This window comes from Moschus berezovskii, chromosome 25 (genome assembly GCF_049115385.1).
Source record: "Moschus berezovskii isolate FMDL1 chromosome 25, NW_MosBer_1.0, whole genome shotgun sequence".
Classification (NCBI taxonomy): domain Eukaryota; kingdom Metazoa; phylum Chordata; class Mammalia; order Artiodactyla; family Moschidae; genus Moschus; species Moschus berezovskii.
In genome coordinates, this window is record NC_142484.1 from 41299342 (window position 1) to 41321029 (window position 21688).

Consider the following 21688-nt stretch of genomic DNA (forward strand, 5'->3'; position numbering starts at 1 on the left):
CCGTGGGGTGACACTGGCACACAAGGAAAAAACCTCTGCCCATAATGAATCCGTGGCTCAAACTGGCAGGGCCTATGTGCTCAGAAGGAAGGCTGACCTATTTTTATTACTCAGAAGAAATGAACTGTTACCTTTTACAGGTGCATGTTTTAACAGGGGCTCAACGGAGTGGCAGACCTATGCACTGAAGTGGAGGCAACATTCTACAACCCCAATAAAGAATAAGGGATAAAGCCATATGTATCCTCATTTATTTTCTGACTTTGCTTTCTCCAAAGACTGAGTATCCTCAACATTATAAATTACATTAATATTTCTGAACAAACATAAGATCGAGCATTGTGTGGGATTTACACATATTTTCTTATGATCTAAAGAAGTTGAATGCTCCATGTTAAATACAAACTACTAAAGTATGAGAGATGTATCCAAACAATACATGTCTAATGAAGACTATCCATCACATTTCAGATCAAAATTAATGTCTGTGCAACCAATCTGTAAGCCTGTAGTAATATTTTAGAATCCCTTCCAATGCTAAGCCCTACTTCACTCTAGCATTTATTTAGTGTATTCTTAATAAGAAGTACTTCATTCTTTGTGTTTCAAATAATCACTAATGGAAAAAGAAAAAAACCTATTAGAGTTTACTCTGTAACTCAAGAAAATGCAAGGGACAATGTCTTTCTTCCTCTGAAGAGGTTTCTCATGCTAATATCCAGAGATTACTCAACAATCCCATGAACCTTCTAAGCACTAAGAGCAAATGTTCATGTACTCAATATTCATATTCAATGTGACACTGAATTAAGCTAATTTATTCAGCACAAACATGACCTTGAATTATAGCATAATATTTTAATGTTGTGCTTAGGAACTTAAACCACTGGGAAGAATTTTAATTAGGGGATAAGAAAAGGCACTTAGTTTGGTTCATTGACTTGTTGCTGTTCAGGAAATAATTGGCACTGTTTGCACACTGTGTGGAGGGTTTCACATTAAAGAATCATTTGCACAAATGGATCAAGCTATATTTTAGAGTGGGAGTAAGTGAGTCTGAGATTCTTAGTTCTCTTGCTCGTCCGTGAATGAAATTAAACAATGCCAAAGGTTTAAAAAACCCTCTGTTTGAAAGCATATCTTTGGTAGAGATCCAATATTTTGCTGCTGTTTTTTATCCTTCTATCATTTTCAGAACATTCACATTCAATAAACTATCAAAAAGGAGTCCACAGGTCTCACTGTTATTTTCAGCCTAGCCTTTCATTCAGAAATATTTTAAAGCTGTTTTAGGGTCTCCGTGGTACTGTCAGTAGAGTTTTATTGTTTTAAAGCATGGTAGTTAACCAGACCACCTTACGTGGCTCCTAAGAAACCTATATGCAGACCAAGAAGTAACAGTTAGAACTGGACATGGAACAACAGACTAGTTCAAAATAGGGAAAGGAGTATGACAAGGCTGTATGTTGTCACCATGCTTATTTAACTTCTATGCAGAGTACATCATATGGAATGCTGGGCTCTAAAATCACAAGGTCGAATCAAGATTGTCAGGAGAAAAATCAACAACCTAAGATATGCAGATGTGCAGATGATACCACATTACTGGCAGAAAATGAAAAGGAACTAAAGAGCCTTTTGATGAAACAGGAGAGTGAAAAAGGTGACTTGAAATTCAACATTCAAAAAGCTAAGATCATGGCATCCAGTCCCATCACTTCATGGCAAATAGATGGGAAAAAAGTGGAAACAGTGACAGATTTCATTTTCTAGGGCTTCAGAATCATAGCAGATGTTGACTGCAGCCATGAAACTAAAAGACTTGCTCCTTGGAGGGAAAGCTATGACAAACCTAAACAGTGTATTTAAAAAGCAGACATCACTTTGCTGACAAAGGTCCATAATAGCCAAGGCTATGATTTTTCCAGTAGTCATGTATGGATGTGAGCGCTGTATCACAAAGAACACTGAGCACTCAAGAACTGATGCTTTTGAACTGTGGTGTTGGAGAAGACTCTTGAGAGTCCCTTGGACCTCAAGGAAATCAAACCCTGAATATCCAGTGGAAGGTTTTTGTTGAAGCTGAAACTCCAATACTTTGGCCACCTGATGGAAAGAGCTGATTCATTTGAAAATGCTGATGCTGGGAAAGATTGAGGGCAGGAGGAGAAGGGGACGACAGAGGAGGAGATCACCGACTCAAATGACTTGAGTTTGAGTGAACTCTGGGAAGCAGTGGAGGACAGAGGAGCCTGGCGTGCTGCAGTCCATAGGGTCACAGAGTTGGACAGGACTTAGCGACTGAACAACAAGTGACCAAGGCGTACCCCAGCCTGCCAGAGACTTTCAGCCTATAGGGAGAGACTGACATAAACAAGCATTAAAAAGCAGTGTCACATCTGCGATAATGGGTGAGCCAGGTTGCTGTGTTCATCTCAATATATCATCCCAAATAAGGTAAAGTAGTGCATCCAAGATTATTTCAAATATCCTACTGATTGTAGGTTTTAAAATAATCATTAAAACTATGCTTATTATAGAATAAAGTGTAAATCTAGAAAAACAATGGAGATGGCAATGGCAACCCACTCCAGTACTTTTGCCTGGAAAATCCCATGGATGGAGGAGCCTGGTGGGCTGAAGTCCATGGGGTCGCGAAGAGTCGGACACAACTGAGCGACTTCACTTTCACTTTTCACTGTCCTGCATTGGAGAAGGAAATGGCAACCCACTCCATTGTTCTTGCCTGGAGAATCCCAGGGACGGGGGAGCCTGGTGGGCTGCCACAACTGACACAACTGAAGTGACTTGACGGCAGCAGCAGCAGCAGCTAGAAAAACACTGGAGCTGCATCATAAATGTAGATAACTCATAAATTCAACTATTCCTTTTTACCATCCTTTTTAGTTCTCATAAATATTTTCTTTGACTTCCAATCTAGAGGGAGAACACTGACTCTTCCAAGGGCCTCATTCCCAACACTATGAAACCTCTTTTTCAATGCTTTTGCTATTGGGAATTCAGTTCAGTTCAGTTCAGTTCAGTCGCTCAGTCGTGTCCGATTCTTTGCGACCCCATGAATCACAGCATGCCAGGCCTCCCTGTCCATCACCAACTCCCGGAGTTCACTCAAACCCACCTCCATCAAGTCGGTGATGCCATCCAGCCATCTCATTCTCTGTCGTCCCCTTCTCCTTCCGCCCCCAGTCCCTCCCAGCATCAGAGACTTTTCCAGTGAGTCAACTCGTCGCATGAGGTGGCCAAAGTATTGCAGTTTCAGCTTTAGCATCAGTCCTTCCAATGAACACCCAGGACTGATCTCCTTTAGGATGGACTGGTTGGATCTCCTTACAGTCCAAGGGACTCTCAAGAGTCTTCTGCACCACAGTTCAAAAGCATCAATTCTTTGGCGATCAGCTTTCTTCACAGTCCAACTCTCACATCCATACATGACCACGGGAAAAACAATAGCCTTGACTAGACAGCCCTTGGTTGGCAAAGTAATATCTCTGCTTTTGAATGTGCTATCTAGGTTGGTCATAACTTTCCTTCCAAGGAGTAAGTGTCCTTTAATTTCCTGGCTGCAATCAGCATCTGCAGTTATTTTGGAGCCCCAAAAAATAAAGTCTGACACTGTTTCCACTGTTTTCCCATCTATTTCCCATGAAGTGATGGGACCAGATGCCATGATCTTAGTTTTCTGAATGTTGAGCTTCAAGCCAAACTTTTCGCTCTTCTCCTTCACTTTCATCAAGAGGCTTTTGAGTTCCTCTTCACTTTCTGCCATAAGGGTGGTATCATCTGCATATCTGAGGTTATTGATATTTCTCCCAGCAATCTTGATTCTAGCTTGTGCTTCTTCCAGCCCAGTGTTCCTCATGATATACTCTGCATATAAGTTAAATAAGCAGGGTGACAATATACAACCTTGACGTACTCCTTTTCCTATTTGGAACCAGTCTGTTGTTCCATGTCCAGTTCTAACTGTTGCTTCCTGACCTGCATATAGGTTTCTCAAGAGGCAGGTCAGGTGGTCTGGGATTCCCATCTCTTTCAGAATTTTCCACAGTTTGTTGTGATCCACAGAGTCAAAGGCTTTGGCATAGTCAATGAAGCAGAAATAGATGTTTTTCTGGAACTCTCTTGCTTTCTCCATGATCCAGCAGATGTTAGCAATTTGATCTCTGGTTCCTCTAGTTTTACATTAACCTGTGAGATTATTTGATTAATGTCTACTCCCTATGCTATGTTATCAAGCAGGGGCCCAGTCTTTTTTCAATTTCCTTTTGTGTTCAGAGTGCCTTGCAAAGTGCTTGTCTCATAATGGCTATTTAGTGTTTGTTGGATGAATGGATAAACAAATACATAAAACAGGGGTACAGAGGTAGAACCCTGGCGCAGAAATCATGGTGACTTTTACTAGAGAAGTGACATTGCAACTGTGGAAACATGGATGGATTTAAGAGATAGGAAGGTGATGCAGAACTTGATTATTGATTAAATGTATGGAGTGGGGGAGAAAAAGGCAACAAGGAAGACATGCAGATATCTGGTCTGAGTAATTGGTAGGATGGTAATGACCCTCCTTGAGACAGACAGATAAATCATAGCCCAGTGCACTAAAAGGACTTCCAGATGTAATCAAAGAACCACTGTCAGAAACTGATGAGAAATGAAAGAAAATGAGAACCGTACTGAAACACAGGGATCAGATATGTTTTGAAGAGCCTCTGGGAGAATTACTAAGAAACTCTGCAGCTTGATTTAGTCAGACATTTAATAAATCCACTTGTATTAATTTCCTAGGGCTGCCATAACAAATGACCACAAACTTAGTAGCTTAAAACAACAGAAACTTATTCTCCCACAGTTCTAGAGGCTAGAAGTCTGAAATCAAGGTGTTGGCAGAACCGTTGTCACTCTGCAGGCTTTAGGGAGAAACTTTCTGTGCCTTTTCCTGCTCTGGAGCCTTGTGGCAGCATGACTCCAATCTCAGCCTCTACATGCATCTCCTTTCTCTGAGTGTCTTTCTAGAAAGACACCAATCATTGGATTTGGTCTGGACAAAGACACCAGTCATTGGATTAGAGCTCTAAGCTCTGATACTTTGGCCACCTGATGTGGAGAGCTGACTCACTGGAAAAGGTCCTGATGCTGGGAAAGATTGAGGGCAAAAGACAAGGGGGCAGCAGAGGATGAGACGGTTAAATAGCATCATCGACTCGACGGACATGAGTCTGAGCATAATGCGGGAGACAGTGAAGGGTAGGGAAGCCTAGCGTGCTGCAGTTCATGGGGTCTCAAAGAGTTGCATACAACTTAGCAACTGAAAAAAATCCAATATGACCTCATCTTGACATAATGACATCTACAAAGATCCTATCTACAAATTAGGTCACATTCTCAGGTTTTGCATGGACAGAGATTTTGTGGGGACAGAATTTAGTGTACTGCATCATTCAACCTATTTCTGTGAACTGGAATTATTAACTGATGTATTTGTCAATTATTTTTAGTGATAATTCAATCACAAATATTTATTATTTTTACCTGACAGATGGAAAAAGAATATGAATGTAGTAAAATGTAAGGAAGCCTCTTTAAAAGCTCTTTATTGGCTATGTGGCTTGGGCAAGATACACATTCAAATTTCAGACTAGGTAACTATAAGTCTCTGCATTCAAATACCTAGAGATTCTGAACTAAATATAACAAAGAGCATTTTAACTACATAACTGAATTCATAAACAGGAGAAATTGCATGGGGCCATAAATGAAAAGGAAAGTGAAAGAGGTTAAGTAGGTGAGCCCAGAAGCCCAGGGTTTGGTTGAACCAAGCAGATAATCAAGCTTGGTAACAGAAGGGCTTAGAAAAGAAGATGAAGCTTTCAGGCAAAGGAGGCAGGCTGTTAAAACCGAGACCTCTCCCTGCCCCCTACCTCCATTCATCTCGGGTCATCAGAGCTGCTACACTTTAACTGAAAAGGTAGATTTAAAAAAAGAAAAAAAAAAAAAAAACAACCCTCAACGAAGCCTCTATTTGGACAGCTAAATAGTGTCCCTGACAATTTACAATAACAACCCTAAATCTTCTGTGGGTTGAAGTGGTCTGAGAAATTGATATGGAATTGGTCAGTGATGACCCTCAGGGGCCTAGAAGAGGCAATAAAAAACATATTCTGTACAGACAGTATTTCAATGAAGACTATGAAGAAGTCCCCAAGACAAAGTCTTACTGAAGATTAATTTATAATAAAAAATGTGAAACTATCAAGGGAACAGTCAACTATGAATAAAAATGAAAAGACACTCAAAAAATGACATTTGACTCCTAAACCCTTTGATAATGACATAATGCAGTAGAAGCTATAAAATACATATTCTATGGATACAATTTGAAATTTAAGAAGAGTTTTAGAATATATAAAAATTGTGAGTGTACTACAGAGAATTCCCATAGACTGTATACAATATCCTCTACAAACAATATCTTACGTCTCATCAGTATTGATGTTGACCTTGGTCACCTGGCTGAGACCATGTCTGTTGGGTTTCTCCAAGTGTAAAATTGTAAAACTCTTTTTCTCCTTTTCACGCTCTCCTCTTTAGAAGGATATAATTGTACACAGAGCACATTAAGAAGTGAAAAGTTACATTCTGCCCCTTTAAGAGCAGATCACTCTTTTGCATGGAAAATTTGTTCTCCCTCATTTACTTATTTATTCATTAAGTTATATCAGTCTTGACTCTCAGATACTTAATCTGTAATTTATGTTATAAAAAATATGGTTTTATTTCATCTTTTGCTCTAATTCTTCTAGCTTTGGCAATTGGAAGCTCTTTCAGTTGACTCTGTCCGTTTGGCATACTCCTATCATTGTGGGTCTCCGTTAATTTTTTTAAAGCAAGTTCTTCATTTTTGGTACTACAAATGCTCCAGTATTTCTTATGTTTTTCCTGCCCCAGTCCTAGAATCAGCTCTTTCTCTGAGAAGCCTTGGTTTCTTCAGCTGCAAATGACACTAGAAATCAAGATCTTGATGCTGTGTGGGTTCATTACTCTGGGGCCACCAATGTTTCTAGATTTTTCAGTTAATAGAACAAAGAAATACATGTACACTTACCTATGCACAGACACTACCTACAAATATTTATATGTTAATCTCTGCAACCACATAAAGCTAATAATGCGCTCACATTAATGCCTCCACCTCTAATCCATTGCCACAGAGGTCACTCTTGTTTCCTCCTTTCAAACAGTTATCCATATCTGGCGGGCATACATACGGTGATATCAGAATTGTTAACCTGTATCCCCCTGGGAAACAATTTTATCAAGTAAGATTCAAGGCTCATGTAGTTTCTTTGGCTAAAATACATACTTTAAATGACTACATAAGTAAATATATTAACATATAATAAAAGAACAGGACATCATAAAAGTAATACGCTGTTTTGAAAAGAATCAAATACAAATTCTAGAAATTAAAAATAGTCAATGAAATTAAAAACCTGTTGTGTGCATTCAACAGCATAGTAAACTCAGATGAAAAGAGAATTAGAAATGAAAAATAAAAGAGAAGTTCAATGACGTCATAGATGGAATAAGAAAATTCGCTATGTGTTTATTAGGAGTTTCAGAAAGAAAGCACAGTGAGAACAAGAAAGAGAAAACACTTTACATTATAGTAAAGACTTTGTCCAGAATTTATGAAATAGATGACTTCTCAGAAAATGTAAGCACATTGCAAGCAAAATTCATAAAAAGTAAGCTTCACCTTGACACATCATTGTAAAACTGAGAAAAAACTAAGGGAAAAAACCCTAAATGCAATCAGAGAAAAATGCAATTTACTTAAGAAAGAAAAGAATTGTCCATCAGCCATCTTTTCAACAACAGTGATAGAAATCAAAATACAATGGGAAAGATTCTCAAAGTGCTGAGACGAGTAACTGTCAATGCAAAACTCTACACTTCAATGTGAGGTCAAAATAAATACATTTTCAAATAAAAACTGAAGTGCCTCTCCACGAATAGATTATTGTTGGAAATGAGTCTACAAAATTTACTTCTTTTAAGTGAATTTACAAAATGTACTTCAGGAAGAAAGAAATTGAACCCAGAATGAGGAATAGTGAAGAAAAGATATAAGTATGGGCATTTACAGCACAAACATTAACCCACCGGTCACCTCCGTCCTCCAGTGGAGGAGGTCTTCCCAGGTGGCACAGTGGTAAAGAACCCGCCTGCCAATGCAGGAGACAGAAGAGACAAGGGTTCAATCCCTGAGTCAGGAAGATCCACTGGAGGAGGGCATTGGCAACACACTCCAGTATTCTTGCCCGGAGATTCCCAGGATAGAGGAGCCTGGTGGGCTACCGTCCACTGGGTGGCAAAGAGTCAGATACTACTGAAGCGACTTAGCACCCAGGCATGCATGTCAAATAAAGAAGATTGCCTAACGTTCCAACATTGAGGAAAAGAGAGGAATAAAGTCAATGTGATCCACGCAATAGGAGATTAAGAAGAAACAGTAAGTAAATAAGACACAAAATAAGATGGTACAAGTATACAGTGGTAATACTACAATTAAAAGGATTTAAATTAAGTTAAAAAATATAGATTATCAGAGTGAAATGAAAGAAGAGCTACTACTTATAGCTTACAGGAGATTCATCTAACTCATAATGATACAGAAGAAAATGAAATTTAAATGATAGAAAACTTAAACCATAAAAATACCATCCCTTTGTATCTGAGGGCTCTGCATGTGTGGATTCAGGGAGCTGACTGTACTATAGCATTTTATATAAGGGACTTGGCCATCTGCAGATATCCGTATCCATGGTGAGTCCTGGAACCAAAACCCTGCAGATACTGAGGGAGAAGGGTGACCATAACACCTGAAAGAAAGCTGATTCAACTATATAAATGCTAGACAAAATCTGTTACAGCAAAGAGGGAGTATTCAGGATAAGGAATGATGAAACATTCCTTATGTGCATATCTAATTTAAGAATACAACGTGTATTGTGTATAAAATATTATACATATATTTAATATATTTTACTTACATTTTAATACCCATACATTATATATATGTACATACATATGAGAGAGATATAAAATTTAATAAATCCATTATCATACTAGATTTCTCTCATAATTGGTAGTAACAGGTAACATTTATTAAGATTTTACTGTGTCATGTACTGCTCTAATTGCTTAATATGGGTCAATATATTTAATAGTCATAACTTCATAGACATATGTTGTTTTATAATAACTTTATACTACTTTAAAGTAATAATTTTATACAGTAGATATTAGTCACTTTGTAGATAAGGAACTTGAGGCATATAGGGGCTAATATAGACCATGTTATATGACATGATTAAATTAAAAGTCAATAATTAAAAACTGGGCTTCCCTGGTGGCTATCTGCCTCCCAATACAGGAGACATGTGTTTGATCCCTGGGTCAGGAAGACCCCTTGGAGAAAGAAATGGCAACCCATTCCAGTATTCTTGCCTGGGAAATCTCATGGACAGAGGAGCCTGAGGACTAGAGTCCATGGGGTCGCAAAAAGAGTTGGACACAAATTAGCAACTAAACAACAAGAACAAATTAAAAACCATTGCCAATACAATTGAGTTTTTAAAATACATATTGCTAAGAAATATGTAGATTAAAGAAGGAATCATAGAATTTAAAAATATTTAGATGGAAATGAAAATGCTATCAAAATATATATATGACTGACTACATATATTATATGTAAAACTGTTACATTTATAGATATTATACATCAAAACTGATTGCAGAAAAACATTCTAAGAAAATCACTGAAATACTTCATATAAAAGAAAAAACCTAAAAATTAAATAAGCTAGAAAATATCCAACAAACTAAACTGAAGAATTAATGACATAAAATAGAACATGTCAAGAAATCCAAAAGCTTTAAAGACAAATAAAATGGTTAAAAATGTCAAGATTGAGCAAGAAAAAAATGAAAGATATTTAGATATTTAAAAAAATCATTAGAAAAGGTATTAACAATTTAGGACAATAACTTGGAAATTTGGATGTAATGGGTAATGTCATAAAAATATTAATGCTAAATATATTTAATGATAAATAGCAAACCAAGATAGACCTCTGATAATTAAAGAAAATGTGTAAGTTTTTAAAAATTCTCCAATCATCTTCCTTTCAAAATTCACCAGATCTAGATGCATTTTTAGGTGAGTTTTCCCAAAGATTCAATCTCAAACTCATATACAGTTTTTCCCAGAGGTTAGAAGAAGAAACACTCTTAACTTATTTATGAAGTAATATGTCATTAATAATTTGGTTCTCTTCCTTTTGGAAACACGAGAAATCTAAAAAAAAAAATTTTAATAGAAAAGAATTTAGTAAAAATTATAAACACACAATTATATGACACTAATTGGATTTTAAGCACATCACAACAAATAAATAAAAAATATAATCTGTGAAACAACCAAAACTATTTTTAAAAACTCTAGGATTCAATCTAAAATATATTTGTAAGGCTCTTAAAAAGAAAGTATGGCATTCATGAAACAGATAAAAATAAGCCATATTAAATTTAGAGAGCACCGAAGAATTGATGCTTTTGAACTGTGGGGTTGGAGGAGACTCTTGAGAGTCCCTTGTACTGCAAGGAGATCAAACCAGTCAGTCTGAAAGGAAATCAGTCCTGAATATTCATTGGAATGACTGACGCTGAAGCTGAAGCTCCAATACTTTTGGCCACCTGATGTGAAGAACTGATTCACTGAAGAAGACTCTGCTGCTGGCAAAGATTGAAGACAGGAGGAGAGGGGATGACAGAGGATGAGATGGTTGGATGGCAGCACTGATGCAATGGACACGTGTTTGAGCAAGCTCCGGAAGTTGGTGATGGACAGGGAGGCCTGTCACGCTGCAGTTCACGGGGTCGCAAAGAGTCAGACACGACTGAGCGACTGAACTGAACTGAACTGATCATATTCATGGGTAGGGAGACAGTATTATGAACTGATTATTCTTAAAATTAAACCGGAACATTAAGTTCAATTTCAGTAAAAACATACAAAGGATTGAGTTCTTTGAAATCGAGTCAGTAAATACAAGGAAGAACAAATGGAAAGATCAGTTATGGCAAATGTGATGGGTCTTGCTCACAGAGTGTAGTAAGATTGTGTGATGTGTGTGTGGATGTATATGTGTATGCAACTGTGACATGTACAAAAAGATAAACAGATGACTTTAGGAGGATAAAGAGCACGGAGACAGATCCATCATGTATGAAAACTTCGATTATAACATAGGTTGCCTACAAAGCAGTGGGAAGAAAATAGATTATTTAATAAAGGGCTATGAAAACACTGGAAGGGAAGTCAGCAAACTGGAAAGACATGAAATTAGAACTCTACTTTTTGCCCTCTGTACAAATGACTTCCAAGTGGACTGAAGACATAATGAAAAGCCAAAGGTAATAAATAGAACTCTCGGGGTACAAGATATAATTTCTTGATAAACAATTAGAACAGAACATTTAAAATAATGATAAATTTGACTCCACTAAAATTTAAACCTTCTATGTGGCCAAGACCTACAAAGTGAAAGATAAATCAGAGATTTGGAGAAAACATTTATAATGCATATAACCAATAATTAATATTTAAATGCATATGTAATGACTGTAAATAAAAAATTTTAAAAGACAAACAACCAGAAGGAAATTAGAAAAAGGGATAGAACATTTCTTAAAGATAAAAACCAATGTCTGACAAGCAATAATAGTCAGGGAAGGACAAATGAAACCATGAAGTTATACCATGTTACTCCAACAGATTGGCAAAAACTAAAAGACTGAACATACAAAGTGTTGGCAAGACTATGGAATAATGGGAGCTCTCAAACTTTACTAGTGGGTATATAAAAATGTATAACCACTTTTGATTTGGCAATATCTAGGAGTTAACAGTGGAGAAGGCAATGGCAACCCACTCCAGTACTCTTGCCTGGAAAATCCCATGGACGGAGGAGCCTGGCAGGCTACAGTCATGGGTCACACAGAGTCAAATATGACTGAGTGACTAATACACACACACAGGAGTTAACAGTGGTGTATACCCTTCAACAAAGCCATTCCTCTAGTTCTATATTTTAGATTAGAACCATTCACACATGTGTGATGTGATACTTGCACAAGAATATTCACTGCAGCATCATTTGCAAAAACACAACATCGAATACAACTTATTAACAGTACCCATTAACAGAAAAATAGAAATACAAAGTTAAGATACTGCATCCAAAGTCATATTAAAATTATAATGGATATACCAATGTTCCATGTATTCAAAGATGTATTTCAAAGATCTAATGTTTAGTGAAAACAAAAGAAAGTTGCAAAATGGCATTTAGTTTGAATATGTGCAAAACTCATTTTATGTTGTCCATTATGATGACTTACATAATAAGTTCACATAAAGATACCTGGAAATAATACAAATCAAATTCAGGATACTTTTTGGATTTAAATGGGAATTAATCACATCTGTTATTTTTTAATGAAAATATATCAACTCATGTTCTTACAAAGCTATGAACCATGTATAACATATATATTTTTTGGTAAAGAAATACTTTGTAAAAAGGTAAAAAATATTCTTTGAAGTATTTCACAATAAAGTATTTTAAGGGAAAAAATGATGCTTATTAAATGAATATAACAATGAATAATGCGGGCTGGGAGTATGGATGGGATTTTGCAGGGATGAGAGGGAGAAAGAATTCCAGATGGGAATCTGAACAAGGGCAAAGGCACAGTGGCAGGGACAAGCAGGGCGAGAGGAGAAATCCCAAGCTCCGAGAGTGTGTCCCCCGGCGGAGGGCAGGGCCTTTAGAGTCGGGGACAGGCTTGCGTCTGTGCCCAGCTCTAGCTTCCATGTCGTGTGGTTGTGTGGAAATTGAATCTGGCGCACAGGAAAAGTCTGAGTCCTGCACTCGGCCCCCTGAATTCTCCCCACAAGTGGCCTTTCCAGCAGCCACAGGGAGGGTGGGGGAGGGAGGCAAAGTGAAGACAGTGGAAAGGCACTGGTGGCATCTCAGGAAGAAAAGAAGCTGAGGACACCATGGTGGACAGGCAGGGGCAAGGGGATAGGGGACAGGAGACCTTCCTAATGGGGGCAGTCAGAGTTTCACGACAGAAGGGGGGAGGGGGAGGCTGGCCAAGGGTGCCGGTGTTCTAAACCTGAGTGAACGGAAGGTAAGGTGCTGTTAACACGGATAGAAAAGAGTGTGGAAAGTTAGTTTCGATGTAATATCTGTTTCACAAGACATGAAAGAGTTTCACTGGTCCAGTCCAGCCATCAGAAAAGCCTCTGAGTACTCTCACCTTTTCAGCTTTCCATGGTAAGCAGTGTGTCCCTGTGAATGGTATATGACTTAGGTAGGGAATATCTGGATTTTACATCTTGACTCTGCTAAAATAGTACCAGTCACAACATGCTCATCTGTTGAATGGGGATAATAACACCTACTTTGCAGGAAAGATGACGTGCGTTTTGTTTAAGGCCCGTGATTCTGCTTAGAAATATGCTCTGGGTCTTAAGTCAGAGAGGAGGATGAACTATTGCCAAAAACTCTAAAGTGAATGGGCTTCCAGCTGATTGCAGGTTTACAGAAAAATGATGAAAATTTCTGGCTTAGACAGTAATGAAGAGGTTCAAAACAGCAATTCTTCTTTCACACAAGGTAGTAATTTAGCTTGAGTAAGTTTAAGCACTGGTGAATAATTGATTGCAAAATATGCATTATGATGTGCATAATTTAGTCAAATAAAAGCTCATGAAAAAGTCAACTTCAAAAAGAGGCGTATTAACTCAGGCTATAGGCACAGTGTTTCTATCTAGAACATCCTTTGAAAATTTAGAACATAAGTGGATTCAGGGAAATTGTCAATTACTTATTTGAGAAGAAACAGTTTTGTGTGCATGCGAAAATATGTATGCTACATAATTAAGTACTATTATATATTCTATTAGCATAGACACTACATGTCCAATATATTATATTGAATAGTTACCTTATAGTCAGTAGAAATCATATTTTTGTAAATATGTGATATGCATGAGTGCCAAGTGCCTCAGTCATGTCTAACTCTTTGCGACCCCATGAACTTCAGCTAACAAGGCCCCTCTGTCCATGGAATTCTTCAGGTGGAACGGGCTGCCATGCCTTCCTCCAGGGCATCTTCCTGACCTGGGGATTGAACTCAGGTCTCCCGCATTGCCAGTGGATTCTTTACCAACTGAGCCACCAGAGAAGCCAATGAATACTGGAATGGGTAGCCTATCCCTTCTCCAGGGGATCTTCCCAAGCAGATTCTTTACCAACTGAGCTACCAGGAAAGCCCCATCTCTATAAATACTATACATTAAAATATCTACTTGGTATATAGAAGCCAGTGAAAACAGATAAGTAAAAGCATTTTACATGCTTTAAGACATTATATCCACCTTACCATGCATACAAATCCCAGTCTGCCAGAAGGCTGTAATAGGGAAGAACAAGTCCGAATCTATATTAAATCTGTGTCTGTTTCTTTAACCTTTGTGCTCCGTTGCCTGGGCTTAGTCCTGCTGACTCTGGGCCGTTTGTAAAAGAATGTTGCCTGGTGCCTGAAATACACAGGAGAGCCCATTTTCAAGCTCTGGCCTTTAAAGGTATAGCACTCTTCCATTCATATAGAGATACAAAGTTGGAGAAGGGAGAATAACATTTGTCTTGTTGGAGGTTTACAGGAACATCAGACCTGATGTACCTGGACATCTGCAAGACCAAAGGATTCTGACATCAGGAAGTTTGCAGCCACTTACAACACACACTCAAAGAGATGGGAATCCCAGACCACCTTACATGCCTCATGAGAAATCTGTATGCAGGTCAAGAAGCAACAGTTAGAACCAAACATGGAACAATAGACTGGTTCCACATTGGGGAAGGAGTACGTCAAGGCTGTATATTGTCACCCTGCTTATTTAACTTATTTGCAGAGTACATCATGAGAAACACTGGGCTGGATGAAGCACAAGCTGGAATCAAGATTGCCGGGAGAAATATTAATAACCTCAGATATGCAGATGACCACACCCTTATGGCAGAAAGCAAAGAGGAACTGAAGAGCCTCTTGATGAAAGTTAAAGAGGAGAGTGAAAAAGATGGCTTAAAACTCAACATTCAAGAAACGAAGATCATGGTATCTGGTCCCATCACTTCATGGCAAACAGATGGGGAAACAGAGAGACTTTATTTTTTGGGGGGCTCCAAAATCACTGCAGATGGTGACTGCAACCATGAAATTAAAAGACGCTTGCTCATTGGAAGAAAAGCTATGACCAACCTAGACAGCATGTTGAAAAGCAGAGACATTATTTTGCCAACAAAGGTCCGTCTAGTTAAGGCTATGGTTTTTCCAGTGGTCATGTATGGATGTGAGAGTTGGACTATAAAGAAAGCTGAGCGCCAGAAAATTGATGCTTTTGAACTGTGGTGTTGGAGAAGACTCTTGAGAGTCCCTTGTACTGCAAGGATATCCAACCAGTCCACCCTAGAGGAAATCAGTCCTAAGTATTTATTGGAAGGACTGATGCTGAAGCTGAAACTCCAATACTTTGGCCACCTGATGCAAAGAATCAACTCATTGGAAAAGACCCTGATGCTGGGAAAAATTGAAGGCAGGAGAAGGGGACAACAGAGGATGAGATGGTTGGATGGCATCACCAACTTGATGGACATGAGTGTGAGCAAACTCTGGGAGTTGGTGATGGACAGGGAAGCCTGGTATGCTGCATTCCATGGGGTCTCAAAAAGTTGGACACGACTGAGCAACTGAATTGAATTACACCCCTTCCCCTTTTACTATAAAAGAAGCCTGAATTCTAACTTGGGTAACTCAGTTCTTTGAAACATTGGTCTGCTATCTTCTCGGTCTGCTGGCTTTCAAATAACGTAATTATTCCTTGCACCAACAACTCCTCTCCTGATTTACTGGCCTGTTGTGTGGTGAGCAGAATGAGTTTGGACTAGGGAGCAAGACCAGAAATATATAGAATTATATACTAGGACTTTTAGTGTTAGTTGCTCAGTCATGTCTGACTCTTTGTGACCCCATGGACAGTAGTATGCCAGGCTCCTCTGTCCATGGGATTCTCTAGGGAAGAATACCAGAGTGGGTTGCCATTTCCTTCTCCACGGGATGTTCCCAACCCAGGAAATGAACCCGGGTCTCCTGCAGTGCAGTGCAGACTCTTTATCTTCTGAGTCACCAGGGAAGCCCTTTTAACACATTCCTAATATAAAACTGATCTACTCCCCTCTTCACAATTATTAATTTGTCATTTTTCAAAATCTCCAGTGAACCCCATCTATGGATCACAAATATTCTGATCAAAACCAAATAAATTTTTTAAAGAGTATGAACTAGTTCACTGAAACCCGACTTTTAAATTTTTTTTAGTTTATAGATTTTTTAGATTATAAATGTTTATTAAACATCAGTAATTTTACAAAGAAATTATTGTTAGAGGTTGTTACAAAAGTTTTGCAAAATATGTACAAACATAAAAAGCCTTGATGACTAGCAACTCATTTTATCAAATCAAACCATCTTTTCTACTTTCAGACCTCCTGTAGAAATAATTTACTACCAATCCTGAACTAAAGCACTGACAGGAAAAAAATTTATAACAGTATCAGATAATGTGCTCAGTTCCTGAAAAGTTATAAAAAGATATATGCATTAAAAAATCCTAAGCCACAAATACTTTCATATAGAGCTAATATAAATCATGTTTTGTTAGGTATAGTATCTATGAGGCTGTTCAAACTTTCATATTCTTTTATATTTTCTAAAATATCTAAGCCAAAAGAGGCCTTCTCAAATTATTAAAATGCATGAGTTACTGCATGTGGTAAGCATTCCTGGGTCATCATAACCTACAGAGTGTTCCAAAGTCCCTTCAGTGGGGGCTCTGCCTCCCCTCACCTTCAGTCTGCTTCTTGGGCTCTAGATCCACTGCGGACACAGAGTCTGACTTTCTGATGGGTCAAACGATGGCACTGCAGGGTTTTTGTGTTCATGGGCTTCAATGATAGGATCTCTGAATAAGAGATCATTGTAGCTTTGCCTTACAGACGGATTGTCAGATAGAACCACCCAGCTCGAGAAGGCTGAGCCCCTTCGCCGTGAGGCCCAGACTGCCCCTTCTATGGCAGCATGCAGTCTTGTTTTCTAGACCTGGGTTTGCCGTGGAAACTCAAATGATCAACATTCTTAAGAGTCAGTGGATGGCAAGGGATGGTTAGCAGCACTTTCCCACTTTACTGTAACTGACATCATGCCAGAAATACCAATATCGTGTGTTTCAGGTCTTTTCGCTCTTCTCCAGGCGCCTGAGTACTTGAATTTTCAGCACTCCAGTACGTGAACAATTACATTTTTGGGTAAGTGGCTAACAGTTAGTGAACACTGGCAATGCAGTAGACATGGTGGTAAACCCTGGGAATACAAAGATCAATACCAGATACAGACTGTGTGAAATATAAAAAACCTCATAATGTAGAGAGGGAATTACTGCAGAGCTAACTACAATGTAAATGTGACATATACAATACTAATGTTGCAAGGAGCCTAATCAGGCCCCAAGGGAGTGCTGAGGAGGTCACCATGGGAGAGGGCGTCGAGGAGAGTAACCAAGTCTATCTGGATGACTCCTCAGCAGCCCTGAAGGACGGGTCGGGTTTTGATGAGTTAAGAAGGGAGAAGTGGTTATGCAGGGCAGCGTGAGCGAAGCGTCTGGTAGACTTACAGGGCTGGACTGCAGCAGGCAAGGAGAAGGGGCAAAAGATGAGCTGAACAGGTTGCAGGAGACAAGAGACTAGATGAGTATTTTGTGAAGGAAGGTGGCAGGGATGGAATTCCAGCTTCCCTGGTGCTGTTTCATTTTGAAAGCAAGCTGTACTCGTCCCAGACTGACATGAAATACGCAGGCAGTCCTGCACAACAGCACCCTTTGGATTTGTAGCTCCAAATAAGCAAGGCCATAAAAAGGAGCTCCCGGCAACCCTGACATCCCCTGTCTGGAAAGCTGTGGACTCCTGTTGGGTCTTGGAAAGTAATCACTTTGATGTTAATTGATGCCAACTGGAGAGTATTTACTGTGATTTAGAAGATCAAAGAAGACTTTTTAAAAGTAATTTTCGAGATCAGATCACATGACGGTTGAAAGGGAGAAAGAAATCAGTGTCCTTGGATTTAATACCTATCACTATTACTCTTACGGTGGGGCTTCCCTGGTGGCTCAGTCAGTAAAGAACCCGCCTGCAATGCAGGAGACCTGGGTTCTATCCCTGGGTTGGGAAGATCCCCTGGAGGAGGGCATGGCAACCCACTCCAGTATTCTTACCCGGAGAATCCCCATGGACAGAGGAGACAGGCGGGCTACAGTCCCTGGGGTCACAAAGAGTCGGACACGACTGAGCGACCATGCACAGCACTCTTACTGTGGGGTCTGATGGTCACTGAGGTCATCTCCTGTCAGGGTCCCTCAGTCAGCAGGCAAACACAACTCAAGGGTCCTGGAGGGCACAGAGAACCCTGCTTCTGAAGTCAGGGAGTCAAAGAAATCTCGTGACAGAAAGTGTCAGAAACCCCCCATCATCCTGTTTCTGACAAACAGAGGCCTACAACCACAGGCTGCAAGGGAAGGAATACTTAATTTTCTTCCCAGAAAGCCAGTGATAGCGGCGCCAGGCTGTAAAAGACAGCACTATCCTCTCACACTGCATTTTCCAAATGAAAAAGCCAGGACTCATCAGTACCATCTTTCCAGAGTCCATATAGCCGCATTCATATACAATATATGTCTTTTCCCTTCTCACTTACTTCACGCTGTGTAACAGATTGTAGGTTCATCTACCTCATGAGAACTGACGCAAATGTGTTCCTTTTTATGGGTGAGTAATATTCCATTGTGTACATGTGCCGCGCTTCTTTATCCATCCATCCGTCGATGATGAACCTGTCTGCAGGGAAGCAATGGAGACGCAGATATGGAGGACAGAATTGTCGACACAGTGGGGAGAGCAGCGGGTGGGACGGATGGAGAGAGTGGCAGGGAGACAGGCACGTGACCATGCGTGAGGTAGACAGCCAGTGGGGGTTTCTCATGTGACTCCGGGAGCTCAAACCAGTGTTCTGTATCCACCTGGAGGGGTAGGCTGGAGTGAGAGGTGAGACAGAGGTTCAAGAGGGAGGGGACGTATGTCTACCTATGCCTGATTCACGTTGATAGAGGGCAGAAACCAACACAATATTGTAAAGTGATTATCCTTCAATTAAAATTTAAAAAAAAAAAGGTCAGGGCATGTACTCTGACAAAGAAGATATTCCAACTTGTGATTAATTTTCATGGGAAAACAAAGGGAGAAAATATTTGCAGTGTAAACAGTTCTAAAAAATCCACGTGGAAAAGGAATGCATTGTCTTAGGAGGACAGGGATCTAGCCACTGCAGCTGTTTCAAGTTGCAGCCCCACTGTTAGAAGGGATAGGAGTACCAGCCACCATGTGCCAGCCACTTTGTCACAGGCCAAAAGTGACAGGGTGATGCTGCCTAAAGAATGCATTTACTACGTACTTATTACTGAATAAATTAACTACAGACTGTGGACCGTCTAGTCAAGGCTATCGTTTTTCCAGTGGTCATGTATGGATGTGAGAGTTGGACTATAAAGAAAGCTGAGCGCCAAAGAATTGATGCTTTTGAACTGGTGTTGGAGAAGATTCTTGAGAGTCCCTTGTATTGCAAAGAGATCCAACCAGTCCATCCTAAAGGAAATCAGTCCTGAATATTCATTGGAAGGACTGATGTTGAAGCTGAAACTCCAATACTTTGGCCATCTGATGCAAAGAACTGACTCATTGGGAAGACCCTGATGCTAGGAAAGATTGACGGTGAGAGAAGGGGATGACAGAGGATGAGATGGTTGGATGGCATCACCGACTGAAGGGACATGAGTTTGAGTAAACTCCGGGAGCTGGTGATGGACAGGGAGGCCTGGCGTGCTGCAGCCCATGGGGTTGCAAAGAGTCGGACATAACCGAGCAACTGAACTGAACTGACAGACTGTGGAAGGCAATAGGTGATGGGAGGAACACATAAACAATCCTGTCCTCAGGCTGTGGAAAGAACTGCAGTCCTGCTCTCAGGCCTTCCTACTCAAAATGTGGGCCCTAAACACCAGCAACAGCCTGCCTGGGGAACTTGTTAGAAATTCAGAAGCTCCAGCCCCACACAGACATGTTATCATCTCCGCTTTGGCCAGCTCCCCAGGTGATTGTATGTCCAATCACAGTCATGAGACAGGAGAGACGCACAGGACACAGAGTCATCTGAAGCTGACCAATCACTGTCTGCAGGCTGTGAGGACAGGTAGTCACGAATCACAGCTTTCGTGAGGAGTAAACACACAGAATAGGGACGGACAGAGCGATCTCAGGCTGGAAGAGATGATCACTGTCAGAGATGCTGCGAGACAGAGCAGGCACGGGGACAGAATAAACAAGAACCGCCTAACTTAAGGGTATATGGACTTCCCTGGTGGCTCAGCTAGTGAAGACTCTGCCTGCAGTGGAAGGGTATACACAAATATTTTTTAAAAAATTTGAATTAAACATTTCCCCTGGGACTTCCCTGGTCCACTTAAGATGCCAGGCTTCGGCAGTAGGGGGCGCAGTTTCCATCTTTAGTCAGGGAATTAAGATCCCGCTTGCCTTGGCTGGATGGCGTCACCGACTCTGTGGACATGAGTTTGAGTGAACTCCGGGAGTTGGTGATGGACAGGGAGGCCTGGCGTGCTGTGATTCATGGGGTCGCGGAGAGTCGGACACGACTGAGCGACTGAACTGAACTGAACTGAAGCCTCTGGTCAGTTTTGTCTCCCAAGAATGTCTTCCTATGATGCCTCCTGGCATGTCTTTGCAATGTAAGCAAGGGGAGGATGGTACCCTTTTCCCCGTCTGTGTGGGAGTTTAGCTTAGACACCCAGCTCCAGGTTGGAACTAGCTGCTTTGTCATAAAGTTATATTTTTCCTTTGGATAAAGATAATTGATATGTATGTAATGGGTTGAATTTGCCTGGGTATATACAAAGATGGGGTTTACTTCTGTTTTTGAAACTGTTTCATTCTTTTCTACCCTTTTGCAGAGGATTCTTTTGGGCTGGCAGGAGGTTTTATTTTTAAATTATTTCTCTGTCACCAATCACAAAAGGCATGAGGATTGGGAGTGTCTTCACCACCAACTGTGACAGGTAAAATGACTCCCATCACAATCGTAGGGAAAGGCAACAGAATCAAGGGTGGATTGTTATTTGATTTGTATTTGACAGCTTAGAATGTATAGTGGTAGGTGTTTATTATGTGTTCGTGCTCAGTTGCTCAGTCATGTCCAACTCTTCACGACCCCATGGACTGTAGCCCGCCAGGCTTCTGTCCATGGACTTTGCAGGCAATACTGGAATGGGTTGCTATTTTCCTCCTCCAGGGGATTTTCTCAACCCAGGGACTGGACCTCATCTCTTAGTCTCCTGCATTGACAAGCATATTCT